The following is a 19,246-nucleotide window of genomic DNA, read 5'->3' on the forward strand; positions in this document are numbered from 1 at the left end:
CCCTGAGGGAATTTAAGGTTTTTATGGTCACTTTGGGTAGAAGAAGGGATGGAGAGGATTCCACCCCAAGCAGATAGTAATAAGGCCTGCCACCTCTAATCTGTTCAGAAGCACCTGCTACGTGACTCAACGTGCGCTGGAAATGAGGTGGGCAGCTCCACAGTTTGGTCTCAAGACCCATTGACACTCTTAAAAATTATAGAGGCCCCCAAGCATTTTGTTTATGTGCCTCACGTCTTTTACTGTTCATCGACGTCCAAACACAGGAACACAAAAGCACACCTTCCAACAGTCATCAGGGTGATAATCATCACATGTCATGCCCCTTCAGAAGACACCACTGTATATACCTGTGAGACAACGAGGGTGACAAGAGGAAGTGACTGTGTTAGTATTGTGAAAATCGTGTTGGGTTTGAGAAATCCCCTAAAAAGGTCTCAGGGACACCCAGGGAACCCACTTTAGGACCACTGAAGAGAAAAACCTGTCACAGCCTTTAGGAACCTTTATTCTCAGCTGTCACCCTCCTCTCCCCAGTCGCCGTGCCCTGGAAGCCAGGGCCCCAGTTCAATGTGAGCGATTATTGGGTGGCTGGCTGAGCTTTATTCCTGTTATCCGTCCTGATTTATCAGGCCCTTTTCAAAAGGAAGTTCGTGGATGCCAACACACCTGCGTGGGCCCTGCATTCCTGGAGGTATTGTCACGTCCTCTCTCCCCTCCTCTGGGTGTGGCATCCCTCTTGGACTTTCCTTTCTAGAAGGGAGGGCCAGGCCAGAGCTTCCTGGATCTCCTGAGCGGAATTTGCTCTGAGGCTTGCGTCATAGGTGCGCCTGAGCTGTGTAAGGAAGGAATGTGGAGGATAGTTTGAATTTGATAAACGTGTTGTGGAGGAGGGGGACCCCTTTCATTCCAAGAGCTGTTGTGGCCACAAGTGCGTTGTCAGGGCCTGCATTTCAGCCTTACTTGAGAAGCATGAAGCCCAGAGAAACAGCACAGAGGGTTTATATTTCTGTTTCTTTAGTTCCAAGACCGAACCCTAATCTCATTTCTCTCCATCAGCCCTCCCCACCCCCAAATCCTCAAGCCAAAGCTGCTCAAGACTTACGTGTGGAATAAAAGCTGGTCCCATGCGTCGGAGAATTAGTACCCAGTGAGTTAGCAAGACAAGTAAGGTGTGACACAAACTCGATAAATTACAGGTTCTCAAAATCATTAGTTAGCAATCGGCTACCGCTGATAATCACAGCCACACACTGTGTCCTTCCAGCCCGTCTCTGCCCTCTGGAAAAACCAATGAGGGTTACATCTCTGTTGCATCTTCCTTTTCAGTACTTTCTGTCTTTAAGTTCGTCTCCAACTTAACACGACTGTTTTCTTTTGGAACCTACCTTGTGAGGTGGAAAGAGTCTGTACTTTTCCACGATTAGTTTTATTGATTCATGTTTTATACAATAACACTTCTTTCTTTCCTTCATCCTCCAACTCTTGGGGCGGGGGGGAAGAGAGAGGTGCCAAGAAATCATATATACTGGTGTTAAGATTTTATTCAAGGGGCGCCTAGATGGCTCAGTCAGGTGAGCGTCCGGCTTCGGCTCAGGTCATGATCTCACAGTTTGTGGGTTCGAGCCCCGCTTCAGGCTCTGTGCTGACAGCTCAGAGCCTGGAGCCTGCTACTGATTCTGTGTCTCCCTGTCTCTCTGCTCCTCCCCCACTCATGCTCTCTCTCTCTCTCCTTCAAAAATAAATTAAAAAAAATGTTTTTTAAATAAAAAAAAAGATTTTATTCAAGACGTTTCTCTTGCCTGCTCTTTTTCTCCTTGATTGCTCAAGTTCCAGCTTTGATGGAGAGGGAGCTGGTTAATAATTCTCTGAGAAAGAGTTGAAGTGTATGTTTATGAATCTCAGACTACTCACCAAAGCATTTTAAGCCTTTTAGCAGAGGTGGAATGAAGTCACGTGATCGGTTTTCTGGTTACTAGCTTCTAACACTTTGGTACTTTGTGTGGGGGTGGGGTGGATGTGCTCAAAGCTCAGGAAACTGATGAATTATCTCCCGTAGCCTTTAAGAAGCTAGATGCCCTTGTCTTCAGTAAAAGCCCATCTTTGTGGGAGGTGCTATGTGCCAGGCACAGTGCAAGAGCCCTGCTCTTGAGAAGTCTGCCCTCTGACTTTTTCCCTCTCTAGGACTCAATTTCTCCATCTGTGAATGCAGGCACTGGATGAGCTCATCTCCACAATCCCTTCCAGCTCTTAACATTCTATGGCACCCCAGGGATAATAGAGATTGATCATCATTTCAACATTACCAGGGATGAACTAGAATGAAAAGTGTAATCTTTCCATCAGGCTCAACAGGCAGGCTGCAGTCATCAGCTAAAATATTCCAGTTCCTAGGAGGTGTTGAGAAGACGATCAAAATTAACATTTATGAGGGTCCTACCTGGTTCCAGGAGCCGTGCCGAGTGCTTTCCCGTGGATTATCTTATTGACTTTTAAGTAACACCGGAAGAGCTTTCTATTTGGAAACACTCAAGTCCTCAGTTTTTCAAGTGATAGATGTTAACTTGAGCCCTTGCTCTGCTCCTCACCGGCTGGGTGACCTTGGCCTTGTTCCTTTAACTGCTCAGAGCCTTAGATTCCTCTTCTATGAGAGACGGCAGTGGCCACCTCATCACATTGTTGTAGGGATCAGATGAGAAACTGTACGTGAACTCTGCCAACCATCAAATACAACATATATACTGGTGGTTACTACTTAGCAAGTAATGATGCCTACCTACCAAAGCTTTTGGAGGAATTTCAAGAAATCCCTTGAAATAAAACAAAAATGTGTAATAAGCCACTCCAGTTTTCACACAGGTGGCCTTTTCATGGATCTCTCTTAGAGAGGCTGGGACGCAGCCTAGAGTAGCTAAGCACGTGACTCCTAGGTGCCAACACTCAAATCCTACACTCAGCTATTTCCTAGCTGTGTGACCTCGGGCAAGTTCTTAACCTCTCTGAGCTTCCATTTCCTCATCTGTGAAATGGGGATCATAAGAGAGTTAGTTAATTGTCTTCACTCCTGTGCCTTTGTACACTTAGGACAGGGCCTAGCACAGACTAAGGGCTTCATAAATGTTGCCTATTATTGTCATTATTGCTAATTACTTTTACTACCTATGGCCATAACACAATTCATTAGTGCAATAAGGAAAGCCTCTATGTATAGGACACTGCTTCTCGCGTGGAGATAAAGGATAAAAAGTGAAGATACGATTCCTACCATCTAGCATTTCACAGTTCACGTAACAGATTGGTTCAGCAAACATCCTTGGGCACCAACCACAGACCAGGCAAGGAAACACAAATACGAATAGAGTTCTTGCCTCCAAGGACAAGGCAAGAGTTCCAAGACAAGGCAAGAGTTCCAAGGACAAGGCAAGAACTCCAAGGCAAGAGTTCTTGCCTCCACGTCTAACTGAGAAGTCAGGGATGGAGAGATTTCTTCAGGAAGCGGTGGCCACTGCAGCTAAGGGCAGTGGTCGGCTGTTGGGCGTGGACCACCCAGAGATCACATTCGGCTCAGCCACCAGCCCTCTGTGGGACTCACCTTGATCTCTCTAAAGGCCACTCCCCTTGGGAATAAACCGAAGATAGTCATGAGATCTACCCTCTTTGAATAAGTATTTATTGAGTGGCTATGACGTGCCAGGCACTGATTCTAGGTGGTAGGCAGGCAGTCATAAAGGAGACACGACAAAATCCCTGCCCTCCTGGAGCTGACATTCCACGGGGTAGAGATAGAATACACAAATTAATTAATCAAAATGTGTGTGTGTTAGTGAGAGGAGTCAGGGAGAAAATTAAAGCAGGGAAGGGAGATGGGGAGGCCTGGGGGTGGGGTAAGGTGTGGAAAGAGAAAGAAAATTTAACATGGGGTGGCAGGGATGGCCTCTCAAGGAAGCTGGAGGGAAGAAAGTGATCCCCTGTGTCTGGGGGGGGGGGGGCGCTGTAGGGGCAGGGGGGTAGGGGGGAGGCTTCCTTCCAGGCAGGGGCTCAGCATGAGCGTGAGGATTAAAAGCGATAAAGCTCACTCTGTGCCTGGCACACGGCAGGCACTCTGAAGACACCAGCTGCTATTTTGAGCCATTACTCACGGCTAAGGCCAGGGTATGAAGGGGGGGGGGGGGTGCAGAAAAGACTGAGTGACTAAGTCAGCCTGGGGGGCTCTGGAGTGTTTCACAGTGAGGTGACTTTGGTTAGAGCTAGGGCAGAAGAATGAGTAGGAGTTTGCTAGAGGCATGGGGGTGGGGGGGCGGGTGTGGGACGGGGGAGGAGGCATTCCAGGGAAAGGGAGCTTTTGCTGCAGAGTTGTGGGGGTGGGGAAAGAACATGGTGTGTTCCCTGAGCCATTGCGTGGGGTGTGGGCGTACTGGGTGATGGCCCTCTCGTGAGGTGGGGGCTGGAGAAGTAGGTGGAAACCAGATGAGAAGGGCCTCAGATGCCTCCGTGACAGTGACAAGTTTATGCTTTCTCCAGTTGGTGCCGGGAGACTTCTCAAAAGTTTACAACTGGGCGATGAAAGGATCAGATTTGTATTTTCATAAGCTCTATGGAGGAGGGAGGCACCGGGGGCAGCAAATTAATGAGTGATGCAGGGAAGGGGATAATTAAATGGCAAAATGAATGGTATGGCTTATGGGACACAGGGAGGAGGCAGGACATCCATCCATTCATTTACCCATTTAATCAGTTGATGTCTAGTGAGGTCCAGCTAGGTGTCGGGCACGGGCGAGACGCTGGGGCTGCACTGGGGAATAAAGCCATCTCTCTCCACAAGGCAGACAGATGATAAGCAAGCGAGCCCAACTTGGGAGGGGGGCAAGGAAGTGTCGCAAAGGCGGTTGTTTATGTCCCAGGCAGGTAAGTGAAAGGGGTGCAGGGCCTGGGCAGGCTTGCAGAGGCCTCCTGCTCCAGCAAAGGGCTCACCTCCACTCTGTGTGGCTGTGGGAGAATGCGGGCTCTGTACGGGCAGCGCTTCCAATTCGTTAAGAGGCTGGCCATTTTTATGTGAAACTTCCTGATTTTTGTTTTGTTTCGTTTTTTAATGAGAGAGAGAGAGAGAGAGAGAGCATGCATAAGCAGGGGAGGGGCAGAGAGAGCCTGACACGGGGCTCTAACTCATGAACCACAAGATCACGACCTGAGCGGAAACCGAGTTGGATGCTTAACTGACTGAGCCACCCAGGTGCCCCTGAAACTTCCTGATTTTTAGGTGTTGGCCATTGACTGAACAGAGTGTGGTGACTGAGAGTAAATGAAGTGTGTGTGTGTGTGTGTGTGTGTGTACTCTACCTAGGATGCGTTGTAGGGAAAGCTCTAAGGGAGTGATATTTAGTAGTATAAGGTGTTGGTCGCGGGAAAAAGAGCATGTGTCAAGGATCCAGGCGGGGAAAAACGTGGTGTGTCTGAGGAATTACAGGGAAGCCCGTGCCTGGAACTTCACGGCGGCCGAAGGAGACCGGCTCCGAATGAGACTGAGTGCCGGAGGTGGCCCCGGGCCGGGCCCTGCAGGGGATGATGCGGAGTCTGGGTTTTACCCCGAGTTCACTGGAAGCCTGTCTCCGAATAATCAGAGACACTTTAAGGTCTGTGGCATCATTCGGATTCTAGATTCTAGACTTAGAAGCGGGAGGAAATGCAGAGCAGTTTTAGGGAGGAGAGCGGCGAGGCCAGAGTCGCTCTCGAGGTACGTAAGCATCCTCGTGTAGGGGGTGATGAGCAAGCTGGACCGTGAGGCACGCCGCACAGAGGGCCTGGAAGGCCTTGGGAAGTGACATTCGGATAGGAGGTTGGTGCCATGGTGTGGAAATCGCTGACCCAAGATCCTTGATCTCGTCTGGATTTTATCTTGTGGGCCAGCCTGCCCCCAGTTGTGCCTGAGGTTAAGAATCATCTCGGGTGTTCATTAAAGATGCAGATTCCTGAGGCTCCCTTTCTGCAAGCCCATTTCTGGAGGTCCGGAGCCGGGCCAGGGAGCCTGGAATTTTAACTACCGTCTGTGGGATTCTGACCCTCAAATAAGTTCGGGAAGTGTGCTCGAGGCATTGGGTGTCGTTGGGTGTTTCTGACCCGGGAGTCGGAAGCTGGTGGGGTTTTTTTTTTTTGTTTTGCTTTAAAGATTTTGTTTTTCAGTAACCTCCATGCCCAAAGTGGGGCTCGAATTTACAACCCTGGGATCAAGCGTCGCACCCCAGAAGCTGGTGTTTTGAGCCAGCCTTGCGGGAAGACAGATGGCAGGCAGGGAGACCAGTGAAGGGCAGGCAGGCCCTTGCATTTGTCAGGACACGAGCCTGTGAAGGTCTGGCCTTGGCTTGTGAAGTCCCAGGGCTGCCGTAACCAAGTGCCACTGAGGAGGGGGCTTCCGCCAACAGAAGTCTGTGCTCTCACGGTTCCGGAGGCCAGAAGTGCAAAATCAAGGTGCTGCCGGGGGTGGTTCCTTCTGGAGGCTGTGAGGGAGAATGGTCCAGGCCTGTCTCCTTAGCTGCCGGTGGCTGCTGGCAATCGTTGGGCGTCCCTTGCGTATGGACACGTCACTCCCGTCTCTGCCTCTGTCACCACGGAGCATTTTCTCCATTTTAACCTGCAAGTTAGATGCTGCCTGAGGGTTGAGGGAGATAAAGATTTGCTGAAAAGCTGCTTGCCTGGCATATGATAAATTCTCTTGGAGCTTGTTCTGCGAACGGCAAGAAGCATTTACTGGGGACTTGGGGGGTGTGGTATCAGAGGTGTTGCAGGCACACAGAAGGCCCCTACAGAGCGGCTAATAAATAAACGAGGACCGTGGCAGCCGTGGCTGGAGGCAGCCGTGAACAGTAACTACGGGGCAGCCAAGACTATGGGGCAGCAAACGTGCAAGAGTTTGTTCCTAAGGCATTTAGACCGTACTCTCATTTCATCCTGGGGTGATCAACTCACCCTGGTCTGCCTGGGACTTCCCCGGTTTTATCCCTGAGGGTTCTGGGAAGGCCTCTCGGTCTCTGGCAAACCCTATCTTGTCTTCACGGAAACATGGGTTTAGGCACTGTTACTGTTATCACCCACGTTTTACAGATGAGCAAACGGAGTTACAGGGAAGTTAAGTAACTTGCCCAGAATCACACAGACAAGGGGCAGAAATGGCAGTTGGGTTCTGGGGCTCTCACCCTTCTCTGTGGCCTTCTATAGGGTCAAGTGAATTTCAACTGTTGGCCCCAAAATCTCTCTTCCTTTATGAAATACATAATTATGCTTGGAAGCAGAAAGCATGCCTGTGTCCTTTTCCCCTTGCCCTGAGATAATCCAACAGGTAAAAAGTCACTTAAGAGTCAGGTTGCAAGACTTGTTGCCTTCTAGGAGCCTTCTAGAAACTTGATACTCCCCAGGGGATCTGCCCCACAGCCCCGGCATCTGATCAGAATTCCTCATGGGATTTTTTTCAGCAGAGGGAGAGTGGTTCACTATGGAGAGGAGTTTCCAAAATGAAAATAAACCAACAAACAACTCAACTTGTTAATGGAGATCCAGTGACTTTGCCTTATTAAATTCAGCATTAAGAAGAGAACTAAATCACTTATGGAAACCTTCCCTGCCCCACGCCCCGGGGACATTTAAGAACTCAACATATTTTTTAAAAAAATTCAAGGGAATGCCAAGTTTTTGTAAAATCATACCAATGATGAAGGCTTGAGAACAACAACAAAGCTAGCCAAAGCCGATGCCCACGATCTCATCCCCAGGAAGTCAAGGGCATGAGAGCTGGGTGATGATTGGGAGCACAGCTGGGGAGGAGCCTGGTTCAGTTCCTGCCTGGCTGCCTCTGGGCTGGTGGAGCTGGGACAGTGGACCCCACAGCTGTCCAAGTCCTGAGTCCCCGTCTCTAAAAGGGGATACTGAGTAGCTACCTCGGAAGTTGTACCAAGAATCCCACCAGACTGTAAACGTGTCACTTAACATTGTTTCTGGCCCAGGGCCAGGGTTGAATAAATGGCACCTGTCACTGCCCAAGACTCTTTTGGGCTTGCACTTTGGTCCGTGATTAGAGAGAGCCCCGAGCTAGTGTTGGTTGAAGACTCGCGCCATGTCAGGCCTGAGCGAACTGCGCTACGCACATTCTCTTATTTACTCCTCGCGTTAACTCGGGTCCTGCAATCATTCCATTCGCACATGGGGAGACCGAGGTGAGCTGGGGAAGATAAGGGTCTGTCTAGACATTTGCACCCACAGAGGAAGGGCTTAGGACTCGGGGCCATTCTGACTCTGCTTTCTGTTGCACGAGCAGATGTCATTTTTCTTAAAAAAGTTTTTTTTAAATGTTTTTATTTATTTTGGAGACAGAGAGAGACAGAGCACGAGTAGGGGAGGGGCAGAGAGAGAGGGAGACGCAGAATCGGAAGCAGGCTCCAGGCTCCGAGCTGTCAGCACAGAGCCCGACGCGGGGCTCGAACTCACGAACCGTGAGATCATGACCTGAGCGGAAGTTGGACGCTCAACCGACTGAGCCACCCAGGAGCCCCCAGATGTCATTTTTCTAGTTTCAGGTCTCTAAAGAGAGTATAATGAAGATCTATTTGTTTCTGGAGAGCGCCTGTGGGAAATCTCAAAATGGAGCAAGGTGTACCCGGCAGCCTTCTGGACTGGGGAGTTTTTGCCCATGTTCTGAAGCAAAAACTTCAGGCTGAAGTCGTTTCCCTCACAGTTGAGCCTGTGCCCCAGGGTGGCACCCTGCCCACTCCTCAATTTCTTTGCCCTGAGGTAAATGGTCCAAAAGTTTCCTCTTAAACAGCAGTGCTTAAAATAAGAGTTTTGTGCATGTGGCTTGTGTTTCCTGTTACTTGTTCAGGCTGCTAAGGAGAATGTTTATCTTAGTCTGCAAACTTCGTCTGACTTTATAATCATGAGCAGTGAATGCTGCTTTTTATTTGTGCGTGGCCCTCACCTTACTTTTCCCTGGTGGGTCATTTCCATGCCCTGGGGAAAAAGATCTCCCAGCTCCATATTTAAAGTCAGGAGAGTGAGGGGCGCCTGGGTGGCTCAGTCAGTTGAGCGTCCGACTTCGGCTCAGGTCACGATCTCACGGTTCGTGAGTTCGAGCCCCGTGTCGGGCTCTGTGCTGACAGCTCAGGGCCTGGAGCCCGCTTCGGATTCTGTGTCTCCCTCTCTCTCTCTCTCTGCCCCTCCCCGGCTCATGCTGTCTCTCTCAAAAATAAATAAACATTAAAAAAACAAAGTCAGAAGAGTGAGCATTTAGTGATGCTCCTATTAAGTCTGGCCATGACCTTGAAGTCCTAAGCTCTCACCCTCTGCATGGTCCTCTGCATGGTCCTAAATGAGAAACCGAGATTCTGGGCATTTTCTTCCCTGTGCCTTATTATTGCTCATTCACACACACATTCATTCAGCGATCTGCTCATTCAGATGCCAAACATGGAGTGCCTGTGACCGTGTGGACAACTCTCTTCTCTCCAGCAGCCCGGTGCTTCTCAGAGATATTGCCGAAGGATCAGCTTTAAAAAAATTTTTTTTCATGTTTATTTACTTATTTTGAGGTGGGGAGGAGGAGGAGAGAGAGAGAGAGAGAGAGAGAGAGAGAGAGAGAGAGAGAGAGAATCCCAAGCAGACTCCTCGGGGCTTGAACTCATGAACCGCGAGATCATGACCTGAACCCAAATCAAGACTTAGATGCTTAACCGACTGAGCCACCCAGACGCCCCCAGAAGGACCAGGTCTTAAAGAATTTTCCAATCACTGCAGATGCATATTTTTGTAAAATATAATAAAAATGAATTGCCGGAAAAAGAATGAAATTAAAAAATCCCAAAGACCTATAAAATGTAAGCCCCAGTTTTTTAGTTAAGGTTCGGCAGAGGCCCCCTTTTGAAGAGTGTTGCCCTTGAGCCCATGATTACCATACAGTCTGCTAAGTGTCCTCCTGGGGATGAGACCCCGGAAGACGGGAACATAAATGGGTTTGTAGGAATCCAAAGGGTTCAGTCCTGTGTGCAGTAGAAAGAGCCTCGAAAATCAGTCTGCAAATCCTCCCCTTCCCCACCTGTCAAAGAGGCCACCCCTCAGGTTGGCGGCTGTAGCTGATGCGTAAAGCACTGGGCACACACCTGAATCTGTGCAACACTGCAGATCTCTCCTCGTCGGGTTATTCTGGCAGTTCAAGAACTTGAACGCTTACATGAGTCCATATGAGACTTCCCTTTTATTATGTACACTACTCTACTGAGTAAAAGATTCTAAAATAATTTTTATTATGAAAGTAAAGCATTCCAGGGGCGCCTGGGTGGCTCAGTTGGTTAAGCGTCTGACTTCGGCTCAGGTCATGATCTTGCAGTGTGAGTTCGAGCTCCGTGTCGGGCTCTGTGCTGACAGCTTGGAGCCTGGAGCCTGGTTCGGATTCTGGGTCTCCCTCTCTGTCTGCCCCTCCCCTGCTCATGCCTCTGTCTCTCTTTCTCTCAAAAGTAAATAAACATAAAAAAAAAAATTAAAAATAAAAGAAAGTAAAGCATTCTGTAGGTGAAAAATAAGTTTCCCCTTTGCTCTCCTCCTAGATCTTTCGTTATACATATACCAATGTGCACATACCACATTTTTTTGGACAAATCTTTCTTGTTTCACTCATGAATATATCATGGTGACACTTCATTATTACTTACATTCCTTCTTCCTTTTTTCCAGGCTGCGTTGCCATCCAAGGTGTAGGTGTGCTGTAACTCGTTTAGACAGTCTTGTGATGGTGGACACTTAAGTCATCATTACTCAGTGTTTCAGTGAACATCCTAAGCATCTGTCTCGTGCACTTCTGTATTTCTTAGACCCGTTTCAAGAAATCAGTGGGTGTGCACATTTAAATGTGTGGGGACTGCCAAAGTTGCCCTCCTGAGGGATAGTGCCCATCGTCATCAGGTTTTAAAGGCGGAAAGTGCCCTGTTGAACTTACCCCCTCCTTTTGCTGATCAACAGGCCGAACCAGGGAAGAGCTTGCTGGAAGTCACACGTGAGTTCAAGACGCGGCCAAGAACACCGCTTCCTGACTCTCTGTCCAGCGAGGTCCCCCGGTTTTTTATCAGCCTCTAACGGCGTTACAGTTTTTTACCTTGACTGGCCTGGGGCCCTGCCCAGAACCAGGAGCAGAGGCTTTGAACAAGCGTATTTGTCTCAGAGTTGAACCTCGGTCCTTAAGACTGGGTCTTAAGTCGCGTAAGAAAGGGACTGTGACTTGGGTGCCCTGGCGGCCCCTTTGGGAGGAACGTCCGGTCCCACGTGACCAAGTCATTCTTGTCACCTCCAGGGGCAGCTGAGTCTAGTGAGTGAAGCACGGAACTTGGCCTCCAAGCTTAGCTCTGCTCCGACTGAGATTTGGGGCACGGTGCTCAGCCTCTCTGTGCCTCCGTTTCCCCACCCTGGAAACAGGAGTCTCTCGCAGAGCGATCGCGAAAGTAGGATGATAACTGGATGGGAAAGGCTGGGTGTCCGTTTTCCTTCTCTCGTGGAGTTCAGGGACCAGGATGTGCGGCCGAGGCGTCCATCAGAGGGCAGTCTGAGCTGGAAGCGTGCGGTCTGTCCACCCAGAGGAGCCCTCGCCAGCCGCTCCCAGGGTGCTAATTTGTTCTCAGAGTTGAGATTTAATTGAGGTCAGAGTCATTTGTACTTATCGCTGGTGAGCTGCTCTGAAGAGGTGATTTAAGGACAAGAGGTGGCCGCATCCCAAAATTCCTCGGACACTCCCTTTGCTCTCATTTCTCTCGGAATTCCTGGTCTCCTAAGTATGATCATCTGTCTTCGCTTCTCTGACTTCGGCGCGCTCCGTTTCCATTCACGGCATCACTACCCTCTCTGGCCATCCGAGGCCAGAAGTCTGCTGTGAACCCTGTCTCCCCGTCACTCCCCACCTCTACGCGGCTGCCTCATTCAGGACGAGTAGCTAGAGGTGTAACCCCCAGGGCAGACCTTCCGGACAGCCTGCAGGCACTAAGCCCCACACCCAGGCAGGTCTGGGAAGGCCGGGTCTGAGGGCTGCAGGGGTGGAGTAATCTGATCTGCTCCTCTGCAGCCCCGGGGCCAGAGACACCCCTCCCCTTCCTTCACACAGCACCGGGGCTCTCCGCCCAGCCCTGCGGACCCTCTGCCTTCTGTTCCCACAATAATGGTGGCCATTCAGGGAGCGTGGACTGTGTAAAGCCAAGGCCTCCGTAGGCCTGATGTCATTTCCTTCTGAGGAGGTGGATAGGAACCCTTAGTGTCTCCCGTTTGTGGACCAGGAAAATGAGAGCCCGCTGAGTGTAGGGACCTGTCTCTAGTCCCACAGCCAGGAAGTGGTGACACAGATCTGGAGCCCCGAGTGTCTTAACTCTTTCCCACACAGGGGGCCCTCACCCAGCCCAGGGGTGCATTACGAGGGCCCCATGAAATGTCAAAGACGCCAATGGCCATCTGTCCCAAATTCTACTTTAAAAAGAGGAGTAATTGTTTTTAAATTTCCCTTAAAAGGTGAGTCCGTGTGGGACCTTCCACCTGCCCGGCGAGCGCGGAAGTAACCGGCACGCGCACGGCCCGGCCTCTTGCTGCGTTCTAGTGACGCCTGGGTGACTGGCCCCCATTTCTAAATGCTGAGACCCCCAGGGCTCAGGCCTTGGACCTCTTCTCCTTAGGACTCTTCCAGGTCAGCCCTCAACGTCACGGCTTTAAACACCACCTACACGCTCATGGCCTTCACGCTGTTATCTCCCCGTCTCTCCCCTGAACCCATGCATATATTTACTTGCCTGCCTGGTCCCTTCATCATTTCTATCTACTAGGCATCTCGAACTTCATGCAATACAAATCGAACTCCTGATCTCTCCACACGCCTTCTCATCAAGGTTTGTCCGCCCGTGCTTTTGGAGCTTGCAGGTGACTACTGCTGGCATCATCCTTGACTCCTCTGTTTCTCTCACACCCACATCCCGTCCCATTGGCCTGACGTCCAAAATATCTCCAGAAGCCAACTGCTTCCCACCACTTTCCTATCTCCTCCCCTGGACCAAGTCGCCGCCATCTCTTCGCTGGACTCTTGCAGGAGCCTCCTCCCTGCTCTCTCTGCTTCTCCTCTTGCCCCTCTATAGCCTCTTCTTGACTCTAAGCCAGAAAGCTTCCGGAACAACCTGGGACCACGTCCCGTGGTGGCCGGTGGCAGCCCCCTGAAAGCTTCTTATCTCACTTAGAGTCAATGCAAACTTCTCTCAATAGCCTCCAGAGAGCCTCTATCTTTCCTCCTTTCCCTAACCTTATCTACCAACACCCTTCCCCTCATTCAGGGCCTTTGACGTTCCCTCTGCCACTCCCTCCCTTCTTCCAGCTCTGCTTCCAGTAAGAAAGGATCAGATAGATTCTGGACCTATCTATTGGCTTTGTTTATTACTTGCCTCCCCTGTGACAGTGTGAGCTCCGTGTAGGCACGGACTGTGTTTTTCCTACTTTAATTCCGCAATCCAGAACAGTTCTGGCCCAGAGTGAGCGCTCACGGGGAAACGAGGGTGATCAATCAAAATCTATGTACAGTTGACCCTTGGACAATGTGGGAGTTGGGGGCACCGGCCCTGCGCAGCTGGAAATTCATGTATAGCTTCTGCCTCTCAAAAAGTTAACTACTAATAACCTACTGTTGACTGGAAACCCTTACCAATACCATAAACAGTGGGTTAATACGTATCTTTGCATGCTACAGGTATTATATATTGTATCGTAACAATGAAGTCGGCTAGAGAAAAGAAAACGTGATTAAGAAAATCGTAAGGAAGAGGGGCACCTGGGTGGCTCAGTCGGTTAAGCACCCCAGTCTTGGTTTCGGCTCAGGACATGATCTCACGGTTCGTGGGATGGAGCCCCGTATCTGACTCTGTGCTGACAGAGCGGAACCTGTGTGGGACTCTAAATAAATAAATAAATAAATAAACATTAAAAAGAAAAGAAAAGAAAATCCCAAGGAAGAGAAATAAACTTGCAGTACTGTGCTATATTTGTTGAAAAAAAAAAAATCCACGTTTAAGTGGCCCCATGCATGTTGCTGAAGGGCCAAGCTCAGTTCTCAGAGGCGCTGACCATCTCAGACTGAACCCAAGCATACAAACGCTACTCCCCCTGGTGAAGGGTCGGCCAACGGGATGGCAGCGGCAGTGTCACCAACGCATGAAACGGGTGCGATGTACTGATTAAGGTTCGATCAAGATGCAGACTGGATTCTGCAGGGACTGCCACCACTGGGCACCTCCTGAGATGGAGGTTAGAGAGGGCGACTTTGCAGAGTTGTGCCTTACCTGGAACAGAAAATGGGAGGTAAGCAGGTAACAGTGTGGACCGGGTGCCAGCACGCTGCTAAGCTCATCACCTGAAAGCCGATTAAATGTTCACACAGCCCCACTGTGGCTGGGTGCTCTTCCTGTCACTACTGTAAGATGAAGAAACCGAGGCCCGTGTGAGTTGAGGAACTCGCCCATAATTGCTCAATTAACTGTCTCTCCTGGACATTCTGTCTCACCGGGTTTGGGATGGGGCCCTTAAACCTGACTTTTTTTTTTTTTTTTTTAATTTTTAAGATTTTAAGTAATCTCTACACCCAATGTCGACGCTCTACCCAATGAGCCAGCCGGGCGCCCCAAACCTGCCTTTTTAAAGAGGACCAGCGGCTGTTTTTGCCGAGGCAGGTAGGGAGACACTGCACTTTCTGGAAAAGCACAGACTAACCTTGGAAGGCAATTCTGCTGTTGTTAGTGCCGTCACCCTCTTGTGCACTGCAGCCCCCCGAGGAGTCCTAGGGTCACATGTGCCCCACAGACGGGCTCCCTCTGGGTGTCCCGGATTGTATAAACGCTCAAAGGGAAAGCAAGCTGATTTTCCTTCCCTTCAGAAGTCCTGGTTGCCTCCAATGAGGTTGGTTTGCACCAGTTCTACCTTCTATCTCTGTCACCTCCCTCCTGCCCCACCTCTTTCCCTTTGAAAATATGTCAAGACTTTTTCCATGGCTGTTAAACCGTAAAGATTTAAGTACCTTTTTTTTTTAAAAAAAAAAAGCATCACATAAAAGACACGACTGTATCTCAACACCTGGAATCCAAACAGAATGAAACAGAACTTCAACAAATACGTATTGGTTTTTGGTTCCTACTGCTCAGAGCAAAGCCAGGGAGTTTAAGCCACGGCTTGCGTCGGCCCACGGACAGAGCGTTCACAAGCCACGGTTTCTCGGACGCTGAAATATACGTGTTGCACATCCCGGCGTATAGGTGTCCAGAGTCCTCAGGCGTCTCCTGTGCTGCAGCGGGTTACGTTCTCCGAACCACGAGCACAACCTCTCCCTTAAGGACACTTGTTATCAAAAGATTCGAGGGACTGGAATGTGTAATTCAAAACAGACGTGCAAAGACGACGAAGTTTTATGGCTTAAGAAGAGAAAGAATGACTTTATTGCCTATAAAATAAAGTCCACATGCTACAAGTTGGCTTGAACCCACCTTGGGCAGCTCCCCCCCCTCCCTCCCCCCAACAGAACTGAGATGAAAGGCCAGGCAGCCCCTTCGTAGCCGTGGGACTCGAGGGGTACGTCAACTGTCTGAACCTCAGCCTCCTGCGAGGAGGGAAGTTGGGAGACGTGGCCCGATGGTGCCCCGGAGGGCTGGATCATGTTAGGCAGAATTAGGACTTAGTCATTGTCTTTGTTAGGAAATTAAGCATGGTTTAAGGAGATGCACTTGGCTGTCAGGTTGACGCGGAGCAGACTCACGATAAGAGATTTTTGTGTCTGCGTGATGGGGTAAGGGATGCCCAGAGCGCCGGTAAAACATTATTTCTGAGTGTGTCTGTGAGGGTGTTTCTGGAAACGGGGAGCACGTGAATCAGGCTGAGTGAAGATCGCCCTCGCCAGTGCAGGTGGGCACCATCCCGTCTGTTTAGGGCCCGCACAGGACAGTAGAGCAAGGGCCCACGTGCTCTCTGCTTGAGCTGGGGTATCCCCCTTCCCCTGTCCCCAGACATCGGCTCCCCCGGTTCTCAGGCCTTCGGACTCGGCCTGAATCACATCACTGGCTTTCCTGGTTCTCCAGCTCAGAGAGGGCAGACTGTGGGACTTCTGGATCTCCATCACCTCATGAGTCAATTCCTATAATAAATCTCCTCACATACAGATCTTTATATTTCCTATTGGTTCTGTTTTTCTAGAGAACCCGCATAATTTTCGTCTCCCTTCTTACTTGGCCAGATGGAACCACATTAAACCTTTGCCCATTTGCTTCCTTTTTCCAAGCGGTCCCCTTGAATTTCTGCATGGCCCTAAATCAACCCTACAGAGTTCTGCTCAGATGCTGCCTCTTCCAGAACCTCCTCCCAGATGCCACCTTCCAAAGCCGTTTCTCCCAGCGTTGACTGTGCCGGTGACAGCGGTCCCCACACACTGCTTTTGCCACGGCTGTCCTCCACCAGCCTGCTCCAGCCTGGGGCCAGGACCCATTCCATACACTGGCTCTCCCTCGCCCTTCGAGGCCATCCCCTGAACCCACCTCCAGGTCACCCTTCACAGAGAGCTTTCTAAAATGCAAACCCGAAGGGGCGCCTGGGTGGCTCAGTTGGTAAAGCGTCCCACTTCGGCTCAGGTCATGATCTCGCGGTTTGTGGGTTCGAGCCCCACATCGGGCTCTGTGCTGACAGCTTGGAGCCTGGAGCCTGCTTCCGATTCTGTGTCCCTCTCTGCCTGCCCCTCCCCCATTCGTGCTCTGTCTCTCTAAGAATAAATGAAGCATTAAAAAAAAAAAAAACAATTTAAAATGCACACCCATGTTGCCATGTTGGTGCCCCAAACCTCCCGTTAGTCCGAGGCTGGAGACAGAAACTCCTCAGCGTGGGCCACAGTGCCCTGAATGGTGTGGCCCCATCTATCTCTTCAGCTTCATCTTTTTGTTTGCCTGAAATATAATTCAAATGCCATAAAATTCACCCTTCTAACGTATACAATTTAAGGGGGCACCTGGCTGGCTCAGTTGGTAGAGTATGTGACTCTTGATCTCAGGGTTGTGAGGTCGAGCCCCACACTGGGGGTAGAGATTACTCAAAAATAAAATCTTTTTTTTTAATTAAAAAAAAATTTTGTTTTACATTTATTTATTTTTGACAGAGTGCGAGCAGGGGAAGGGCAGAGAGGGAAGGAGACACAGAATCCGAAGCAGGCTCCAGGCTCTGAGCAAGCTGTCAACATCGAGCCCAATGTGGGGCTTAAACCCACAAAACGTGAGATCAGATGCTCAACTGACTGAGCCACCCAGGTGCCCCTACTTAAAAATAAAATCTTGGGGTGCCTGGGTGGCTCAGTCGGTTAAGCGTCCGACTTCGGCTCAGGTCATGATCTCATGGTCCGTGAGTTCGAGCCCCGCGTCGGGCTCTGTGCGGACAGCTCACAGCCTGGAGCCTGCTTCACATTCTGTGTCTCCCTCTTTTTCTGCTCCTGCTCTGCTCATGCTCTCTCTCTCTCTCTCTCTCTCAAAAATAAACATTAAATTTTTTTTAAAAAAATAAAATCTTAAAAACATATACAATTTAGTGGTTTTTAATATACACACAGAGTTCTGCAACTCTTACCACTACTTAATTCCAGAACATTTTATTACCCACCAAAGAAACCCCACACCTACTACCAGTCACTGTCCATCTCCCCACCCACCTTCGCCAGCCCCAGGCAACCATGAGTCCGCTTTCTGTCTCTACCCATTTGCCTATTCTGGACATTTTGTATAAATGGAATCATACAATCTGTGGCCTTTTGTGTCTCGATTCTTTCACTCAGCGTCATGTTTTCAAGATTCACCCACGCTGTACTGTGTGTCAGTGCTCTGCTCCTTTTTCGTGGCTGAGTAATATTCCACCGTATGGACAGACCCCATTTGTTCATCCATTCACCAGTTGATGGACGCTCTGCTTTCGGCTATGACGAATAATGCTGCTGTGCACATGTGCGTTCAAGTGTTTGTGTGAACATACCTGTTCCTTTTTCTTGGGGATACGCCTTGGAGCGGGGTTGCTGGTTCAGATGACGTTCTAGGTTTAACCTTTGTGGAACTGCCAGACCGTTGTCCGTGGCAACTGCACTTATTTCACATCCCCACCAGCACCGTATTGACGATCCCGATTCCCCACCTCCTCCTCCGGCCACATCTTGTATCATGCAGCCCCTGGCTCTCTGGGCGCTAACCCCACAACTACCAACGTAGTTCTTATGCTGGCCTGCTTCCCTGTCCTCCGGAAGGAAGGTCTTGAAGACGCCTGTGGTTCCCACCTTAGCAGACTCAATGCCTCTTTGTCACCCCTGAAATGCAATTTCTCAATAATATAACCTACCTAGCTGGACCAGGAGAACATGTACATGGAATTCTCAAACTGTAAAATAAAGGAGAGTAGAAAGTAAGGGACAACAAAATCATTTCTGTCGTAAGGCTGGAAGTCCTGGTGAAGTCTCCAGGCACTTGAGCTCACAGGTAGGTACACTGTGATGGTGACAGCTACAGGTACAGGTGGATCTAGGTGTGGGGTGCTAGCCAGCCACGCGCCATAAGCATGCTGAGTTTGAACTGTTGCCAGAGCTGTTCCTGCAGAAGGGCGACCAATGTGAATTCCCAGGCAAAGCAAAGTTCAGTCGTCTCTCAATTTACACAGTGAAAGCATCCCAGGAAATTCAGTATCATAAAAACCATGTAAAAAACACTTGGTTTGGGGCGCCTGGGTGGCTCAGTCAGTTGAACATCCGGCTCTTGACTTTGGTTCAGGTCATGATCTCGTGGTTCCCGGGTTCGGGCCCCATGTCAGGCTCCGGGCTGACAGCATGGGGCCTGTTTGGGATTCTCTCTCTCCCCACCCCTGCTCAAGCTTGCTCCTCTTTCAAAATAAATAAATAAACTAAAAACAAAAAACAAACAAACCCCACTCTGTGTTTGTATGTAAAACAAAGTTGGGCTCCAGGATTACCTCACTAACCCAGCAAACCTTCTGGGCTTCCTCTCACCAGGCGAGCTCTCTTTCTGGGCTCCCCATGCTATTTCTTCACGGCAGTGGACACCATTTGTGCCCATACGTTCACATTTTCTTTTTGTGAAAGTCCGTGTCCCCCGCTAGACAGGGACCCCGCGAGGTCTGGGTTTGTGACCTTCTCATCTCTGTGTTCCCAGCCCCAAACGTAGTGCCTGGTACTCAAATGTTTCCT

At 49.9% G+C, this 19,246-nt stretch overlaps 1 long non-coding RNA gene across 1 annotated transcript; it reads right to left on the bottom strand.

The window, feature by feature from the left end:
- Positions 1–230: 230 nt before the first annotated feature.
- On the bottom strand, positions 231–14,549 carry LOC109272280 (uncharacterized). Its single transcript, XR_002082380.2, has 3 exons — positions 14,325–14,549; positions 670–835; positions 231–350 (listed from the first exon to the last, which is right to left on the bottom strand). It is a non-coding gene; the product is annotated as an uncharacterized LOC109272280 (long non-coding RNA).
- Between the last annotated feature and the right edge of the window lie 4,697 nt (positions 14,550–19,246).

Source organism: Panthera pardus, unplaced genomic scaffold (assembly GCF_024362965.1).
Source record: "Panthera pardus isolate Hobbes unplaced genomic scaffold, ASM2436296v1 HiC_scaffold_25, whole genome shotgun sequence".
In the NCBI taxonomy this organism is placed as follows: Eukaryota; Metazoa; Chordata; class Mammalia; order Carnivora; family Felidae; genus Panthera; species Panthera pardus.